Here is a 9,415-nt window from a genome sequence, read left to right on the forward strand (position 1 = left end):
TCTATTCTATTCTATTATTTACTATTCTGTTCTGTTCTGTTCTATTCTATTCTATTCTTTACTATTCTGTTCTGTTCTATTCTATTATTTACTATTCTGTTCTGTTCTGTTCTATTCTACACTCTTCTATTCTTTTCTTGACTATTCTATTCTATTCTTTTCTATTCTATTCTATTCTATTATTTACTATTCTGTTCTGTTCTGTTCTATTCTAGACTATTCTATTATTTTCTTGACTATTCTATTCTATTATTTACTATTCTGTTCTGTTCTGTTCTATTCTAGACTATTCTATTATTTTCTTGACTATTCTATTCTATTATTTACTATTCTGTTCTGTTCTATTCTATTCTATTCTATTCTTTTCTTGACTATTCTATTCTATTCTATTCTTTTCTATTCTATTCTATTCTATTCTATTATTTACTATTCTGTTCTGTTCTATTCTATTCTATTCTATTCTATTATTTACTATTCTGTTCTGTTCTATTCTATTCTATTCTTTTCTTTTCTTTTCTTTTCTTGACTAATCTATTCTATTCTATTCTATTCTATTATTTACTATTCTGTTCTGTTCTGTTCTATTCTATTCCATTCTTTACTATTCTGTTCTGTTCTATTCTGTTCAGAAAAACATTATTGTTCTAACTACTTTCAGAGTGATTTTTTGAGATCAGAGTATGAAACACTGAACGATAAAACAGTGACAGCCAATCAAAATCAATTTGAATTGAAAGATCGCACACATGTAAAATGTAAAACTTAATTTAGGCCTTTACCTTAAGCATTCTCCATGCTATGGGTCCCGGCAGCATCAGGTCTTCATCAGTCTCTTGTGTTTATATCAGACTCCAGCGCAGTGTTTAAGATGTTTAGCAGTTGATGTGTGAGAGATCACCTTCAGACTCCATTACACCAGAAGAACGGAAGGAGGATGCTGGGTAATTTTCTCTGCAGACAGGCTGTTAATTAATAAAGCGGCTCTCCTTGACGACTCTGTATTGTGTGAAAGAGACGGGCAGCATCTCTCCAACTCCAGCTTTCTTACACTCCTGTCTTCTGCAATTGCCGACATCCAAACCAAAGACTTTATTTTCTCAAACGGTTCCTTTTTTCAGTCTGTTAAAACAAAACTAAACCGTTTAAAATGGACCTGGTTAACACTTCGTAAACCAATTTGTGTATTTTGACAGGGTAGTGGCTTTAAATCGTGTCCAAAAAATTCTGTTTAAGTCATTTCATAGCAGTCAAGACTCAGGTAAGAGCAGAGCAACAAATTCTGTTTTGCTTTATGTGAAATCATGGTTTTCTTTGGCGTGGACGAAAACCAGAAAGACTACATTAACATTACTGAAGTGAAATTAACATCATACTTAAAAACAATATATAAACGTATATTAGTACTTGGGAAGAGGTCATGAATGCCCTTGTTAGGTTTACATTCTTCTGTATGTTTGTTTAAGTTTGTATAGATGGTTTAATTACTTTTCTTATAGTCTAAGGTGCACATTAGATTAAAAGAAAGACACCAGTCGTTTCCTTTCTTTACTTTATTCAAAATTTGTAACATTTTCATTTTCTTACCTTTTGTCTCAGGGCTCATGACCCTTTTTATTCTTTCCAGAGGGATTATGGGTATTGTAGGCCTACTTTATCTATTGTGTGGGCAAGGGGGGGGGGTCGTTGTTATACTTTGTTTGTTTGTGAATGTTTTTGTTTATTGTTTTTGATATTCTGGTTATTTATCATATTTTTTACGTTAGAAATATACTTTGAAATTGAGTGTTAATTATGTTGATTTATGTGTTCATGTATATGATATTTATTTTTCCCCTATGCATTTGGATGGTTTGTTCCTTTGGGTAGAAAAGGGGTGCTTCTCAATATGCCTCCTCGTTTCCTCGCTCCTCCGTCCTCCATCCTATGACCTGGAAACCGATTTAGCTCAGCAATCTTTAAGGACATCTCAATTCTCTAATTGCATCGGGAAGAGGCGAGGATCGAGGAGGCTTTCCGAGGAGTCATGAGCGAGGATACACAGACAGGTGTTTCCTTTGCGGAAGTGTTTTATCGACTAAATCTGACGTGCGTATTATTCTCCTCCCCTTGCACATCGTCACATCTTTAGATCATATTCAAACACACACAAATGTGATATAATTAAGCATTACATTATTGTAAATGTAGACCTATTTGAGACAGTATAGTTAATATCCATACAGTATATACTGTATATATGAATATATTTAACATTTATTTGACATGTATTTCATATACATTTCTGACCACTTTTAAGCATGTTTTTAACTTTATTTTATTGTAGTGGGGATTATATAATCTGCCTAAACGATTTATTTAACTTGTTTTTTTATATTTTCAATGTGCAATGTGTACTGTCATCGTTAACTGACGGCGCTTTGAAGTGACTGTGATATTACTGTACATTATTTTCTGTGTGTGCACATCCAGATGAAATATTGTTGATGAGTTATTCATGAAAGTAAGACCCGTCTTAGAGAAGCTTAATTAGAAATCAGAGACAACAGGCCATATCAAACCTTTCTTTGATTTGTTCTTCAAAAAGAGCAAATCCTTCTTAAACGTGATCCGACTGTCTTCAAAGCTTATAGCGAGTGTTTCTGAATTCAACCTGATCCTTTTCTTGCTAACAAGATGCTGCTTCTGCTGCTGTCACAATTCCACCGTTTATCGATTTCTCGTGAGTGCGAATTCGGCAAAGAGGTTTAATTCTGGGAGTGGAGTTCATAAAGCTGGTTTCCAATAGCAACGGCGTTATTGTTCGGCTGCCTGGCTGTTAATTTGCTTTTGGGAGGAGAGCAATGTTGTCACGATTCACGTTGAACACATCCATTCTTTTCTTCACAGCCGAGCAGCTAGGAGAGAAATAATAACAAGATCATTATTGTTTATGCTTCTCTTGTGCCCCGTGTCTATCCAGAAACGGAAAAAGTCCACCCAAGTGAAATTCAGCTCGAACAGTTAGAAAACAGAACGGCACGCCCGATTTAACATATTTTATTTAACACAAAACTTTCACATTCAAGAGAGAGAGAGAGAGAGAGAGAGAGAGCCCGAGGCCATGAACCTAATTATCCAAGAGAAAAATCAAAGTCATCTTTTCACCGTTGTTCTGATAATAATTAAAGTGTGTGGGTCACAATGAAAGGACGATTAAAGACAAGCTGAGATGTTTTAATAAGACATCACTCATTCACATAATGCCTTCAAGAGAAACACAACATGAGCGACAGATTAAAACTGTCCCACTGTGCAGTCTGACGTTGATGTGACAGATTTAAAAAGAAAAGTTCACGCAAAATTTAAAAATCTACTCTTTAAAAATCTTTTCTCAACAAGCGGCACGATTTCATGCATCGTTCATGTCAAACAGACTTATACACCAAACCTACTGATTTGGTCAAACCCTCCTACAGCAAACCAGAGTAACAGCGGTGTTTGCTTTAGCAAAAATAATTGATGATTCTTCCACAGCTGTACACAGATCTATCTGTCAGAGAAATCTGATGAGACTGTGAGAAAACTAATATCTCACTCATGAGAAACGCTGGCGTTTTGCTTCAGTGAGAGTGAACGGCACACATTATCAGTCTCTTTTAAGTAAAGAAACTTTCGGCTAATTGTACAGAAGTGTATGCTTTGAAATATCATCATTAATTCATGGCTGCACGAAGCCGAGTTTATTTATGAATCAGAGAATATACATTGTGTGCACATATATTGAAGCGTATAACACTACAAACCTTCAAAAGAACTGGAAATAGTGCTGGTTTTCCCCTGTGCCGTGAGGATCTTCCTTTAAAAGAAACACACACACACACACTTAGGCCATTTTCACACTTGACTTCTTTTTTGAAGCTGCTAGCGTCTGTTTTAAATTATAATCCTATGGAGTGAACCGTGTTTTCAAAAAAGTCCTGAGCGCTTTTTTAAACGCCGGCGCCAGCGTCTTTTTCTGCAGCTCAGAGCGTCTTTTGAAGTTGAAAAAAGTTCAACTTTTCTGAAAAAACGCTCTACATCAAGCACCTTTTCCACAGCTTCCATAACAACATGCGAGGAACGTGATTGGTCGAGAAGGCTCAAACTCGAAAAAAGAAAAAGGCGCCCGAAACGCCCGTTGGAGGATAGTTTTGTATAAATGTAAGTTTAGTCTTCACTTTCAATAACTTCTGATTGCATTTCTAGCGAGAAATTAGTAATGTAGTTTTTAAATATGTGATTGGTTATTGCAAACGCTCTCTGTTTATAATTCAAATAGACTTCCGTAATGCTGCCTATGAAGCCTGTCTCTCTAAGCTGCCTTCGTGCACAAATGCTATCTTTGAACATCGCTGGGGCTGTTATATGTAACCACAACGCTGCAAGTGTTTTTTTTTTACTAAAAAAGCGCCATTGTCAACTTTTTCTTGTCAAAAAAGAAGTCAAATGTAAACACAGCCTTAGAATTGCAAGACTATGTTTCATGTACTTCTACATTTCCTTCCCATTTTATTTGCATTCTTGAATTTAAATGTGTCTACTTGTTTAAAATTGATAATGATCTTGTTAATAAAAAAAGAATGTCACCGCTCTTCTTCAGAACACAAAAGAAGATATTTTGAAAAATGTCGATAATCAATTGACTTCCATTGTATGAACCACTGAGACATTTCTCAAAATATCTTCTTTTGTGTTCTACAAATGTATTTTCTTTTAAAGAAAATAAATGTTGACAGAATTTTGATTTTTGAGTGAATTTTCTCTTTAAGCCATTATTAACATTTACAGTACCATACAGTACCTTTCAAATTTCTGATGGACTGAAGGTCAGTCTCCGGCCTGTGCTGGTCCTCTGCTTCTGTTTGAAAGGACAAATCCAACACAAGAAACTCAAACATACAGCATCTCATCAAATATTTAAAATGCAGCACTCAAAGAAAGTTATCGTTACCATTACAGCCATTATCTCATCTCAAATGTACTTTTACTGATTCAATGACCATTTTTCAGCTTTAAAACAAACAATTAGTGACATTTTCATTCCAGCACTCTGCAATGTTTCTAGTAAATTATCAGATTATATTACAAACTAAGAGGTTTAGATGACTGGAGGAAATGGAGTTTTCCAGGCGGGGTGCATTTGTGTTAAATATGATGTAACCGGATGTACCTGCACATCTGTGGTGACAAGAGCAGCGTACTGCAAATGTAAAGCGACGGACGACACAAACTCTGGAAACCACTAGAAACAGATGGACTGTGATGTAATGCGTCTCCACCTGGAAAGACACAGTTTGATATTTACAATAAAATGCCTCAGGAGATATAAAAAGAGAATCAAATGGAGAGTGAAATTGCGTAAACACGTGAAGAGTATGGAAGTGTAAATGAGATCTGTAGATCTGGATTTGAGTAAATTTGATGAGAAATGTTTGAGTTCATAAAGAGATCTTCAATCATATTGACTTTTGATTGCAGACTTGACAAATCTGAGCTGAGTTTGACACATTGTTGACATCTCTTCTTTCTTCCTCTTTTTCACAGGAGAAATATCTGAGACTCAGATGAGACTTAAGCAAAAGCTTCCATTTGATCTTAATTTAATTTATGTCTAGGAGAAATAACTGAGATATTAACGAGATTTCATCTGTGATTTGTCTTTCTTATGGGAACACTCACCAGTGAGTGATGGGACCTAATGTCAGCAAGCAATGAAAGCATCAGGTTATGATTATTAGAGAGAGAGAGAGAGAGAGAGAGAGAGAGTCTTGTCTGTGTAATTATGGGGTAAATAATTGCTTGAGGACAATGAGCTGGATAAATGGTGTCTTTGATCTGAAAGGTCTTAGGAAGGCACTCAAAGAACAATATATTCCTCCATGTCTACATGCAGCAGACGAGAACTTCAAAGAGCCAGTTACTTGGATTTTCTAAAACCATCTTTAATGTAGAGTATCTGTCGTTTTTATTACTTGGATTCATGATAACCCTTACAGAAAAGACACATGAATTTAACATGTTTAACATGTGCAAAAACACATGTGAAATGTGTGTTTTAGGAACATTTTTCTGTGAATCCCATGTGAATTCCCATGTGAAACACATAGGATGACATGTAAAAACCCATGGGATGACATGTGCAACATGTGGTGTGGCATGTGAAGAACATGTGGAGACATATCACCACATGTCATCCTATGTGTTTCACATGGGATTCACACCAAAATGTTCCAAAAACACATTTCACACATGATCACATGTGCTTTTTGCACATGTGAATATCGTGTGTCTTTTCTGTAAGGGAAAGGAAGTGAATAGATTTTGTTCATATGCTGTAATGTTTCATAAGTCAGTCACGCATATGCGGCGTATTCAACACGGTCTCACGGGAATTTGTGACATTGAATTTCCCCTTTTTTCGTGTCAGTCAGCACGACTTTAAATCGAATGTATTTTAATACGCTGTATCTTTCATATGTATAAATATATATCAACGCAATCTGATGGGAATTCATACCTATTTTACAAGGTGGCTCATTCGTGTGAATTCCTATTTCCTACGATCTCATTGGTATGTTTTGTAATGATTTGACTCTGCCCCTGTGACGTTAGGTTTAGGGGCGGGATTAGGGCAGCCATTTATCATTGTTTTGCCACCTCGTGAAACTCGCGTTTTTAGCCAAATAAGCCCTTTTCACAATGACGTCACTTCCGCCTTTTCGCAAAGCAGTGTATCATAACATCCGTCTTGCAACAAACAACAAGAAGAAGAACTTCCGTTTTGCCGTCGTGCTGGAATTTAACAATAGTGAGAAAAAAACTGACAGAAAACGTATTCCTACTTATCCTAGCACCTTCGCTAACACAAAAATAAAAGAAAACACCTTCATAATCAAACAGGTACTGTTCAACGAAGAATTTGTATCCTTTCTCTAGCTTTGATCTTGTCGAGCATCTCTCTCGTCCCACTCTGCTTGTCACAACGTTGTACATCATCTAGCCGTATTTGTGGCAGATGTGCAAGGGACTTGGTAAACTCCATTCTGAGGCGCTAGCGGAAGTAAGTTCTTCTTCTTGAGTTTTACTGGCAGTTGGCAAACCAGCTTATAGGTGCATTATCGCCACCTTATGAACTGGAGTGCTAGCGGAAGTAATGATACACTGCTTCGCGGCAGAACGGAAGTTGCGTGACGTCATGTGAAAAGGGCGTATTAGCCTTTGCGGCTGTGATTTTAGAGTTTGGGATGAAGTAAGGTGTTGGTTAGCCACATCCTAAAATATGTACGACTTCTTTTGATATCAGGATATAGATATATAAATGTACATACACACGAAGTCTGCGTATTGAAAGTCGTGCTGACTGACATTAAAAAAGGTTGTGCTCACTGACACGAAAAAATAGGGATATTCGTGTCCATGAACACCAATTAATAGATTCCAAATTTAGTGTCTATGCCACGAACTGATGTGAGACTGGATTGAACAGTTACAATATTTTTTTCTGTGTAGCTGTAGGTCCAGTTCGCTTCCATAAGTGTAAAAATGTGTTGTTTAATGTCGAGTGTCTGTGGTTTTTATTCATTGGATTCATGATAAAGGATGTGGATAGATTTCGTTTATAAGCTGTTAAGTTTCATAAGTCAGTCACATTAGCATTGCGGCTAACGCATTAACGTTGCTTTACTGTGCTGTGTTTGCTGTTTAGCTGTGGGTCCTTTCGCTTGAGTGTCATTGTCTTTATAACACAAATCGATGCCATTTTTGTAACCTTATTTGTAAGTATCTCTGTGTGTACTAATAATCTTTGTGTAAATTACTAATAAGCCTCCTAGAGCTGAAATGTAGTTGTGCTTCTATGCGGAAAGACCAATCACAACAGACTGGGGTAGCCGACCAATCGGAGCACAGTGGGCTTGTGGAAGGGGGATTTAGAGAAACTGAATCTTCGAACTGCTTGGAAGGAACCGTTTAGAGATCTTTGAGGAATGGGGTGATATTACAAGGATATTTTGAGAAAATTACAGCAAAAATTAGCGTTTTTTGACCTTGGATGCATTTAAACCTGTTGCTGGGGACTCAAATACAATATTAGAACACTTAAAATAAGAATAATGGGCACTTTAAGTCAATGATGCTATAAAAATGTAAAGCAGTATGCTGTCAAAAAATCTCCAACAGAAATCTGTCAAACTGCTGTTATTGTAAGCTGTTGTTCACAATCATTGTGTGATTCTATATTCAAGCTGTTTTCCAAAACCTTGCAATCCACCCACCACTACGTTTTATGGCATCATAGGCACGTTTCATATATCCACAGGGGGGTTGAAATGTTAGGCAGGGACTTTTATATCCTAATTTGAATAACTTTAAAGGCAGAACTACATGTAAGTTTTACACAGACAGCAATCCCAGAATGCATTAGCACTATAAAAATACTAATGAATAAGCATATGATAACGCAAGTCTGAGTACCCCACATATTTACATACAGCGGTGGGACAACAAAAATAGTTTTAGTTTCTCTAAATGTACTATTTATAGGAACGTGTTTAAATAAAATTATTGTTTTTGTTTCCATCTGTGAACTGTTAACAACATGTCTCCCAAATTCCAAATTAAAATGTTTATTTTATTTGCATTTATTTGCAGTAAATTTGCAACAGGACAAACTGATTAAAATAACAAAAAAGAGGAAATGTTTCAGAAGTTGATATTAATGTTTGAACAACACAACTAACACAACTAGGATCAGTTCATAAATGAATATATGATGGAAAAATTTGAATTTTCTTTAAATGACTTTGTCACTCCTGAGGTTTGATTCTGTTGAAATTTAACTCACACTGGACTGAAAACACCACAACTCATTTAAAAATGATAAACATGTTAGTGTTACCAACAACACAATCTCTCCTCTCTGTGTCTAGTTAAGGACAACACATTTCGTGTTACGTCTAACTCAATAGTGTGTTGGCTCTTATTTATTTAACACGCAATCAACGCAAAATGTGTTAAAATTCTATAACACAAAAATGTGTTATTTAACGCATCAAAAGTTCACTGCATTGCTATGATACAAATGCTGAATTTTTACGTCACTTTTACACAAAATAAGTAAATATATAACACCTTACATGAAGGATATGGAATCCACTGTGCTGATATTAGAGAAATATATATGTAAACATAGTAAAACTTGTTAAATGAAGCTGAGAATGCTCGCTGAAAGCGCAGTGAAATTACCTTAAATATTTAATAACATGGTGCATACAATGTGTGTGACTTTGTGAATGCTAATTACTCTCAGAAAATATATTTGTTTTTTCTCCGTATTACATGATATGATGACAGACAGAAGAGTAAAGTAATACTTTTAATACTAACGCAATAAGAACAT

Source organism: Triplophysa rosa, linkage group LG4 (genome assembly GCF_024868665.1).
Source record: "Triplophysa rosa linkage group LG4, Trosa_1v2, whole genome shotgun sequence".
In the NCBI taxonomy this organism is placed as follows: Eukaryota; Metazoa; Chordata; class Actinopteri; order Cypriniformes; family Nemacheilidae; genus Triplophysa; species Triplophysa rosa.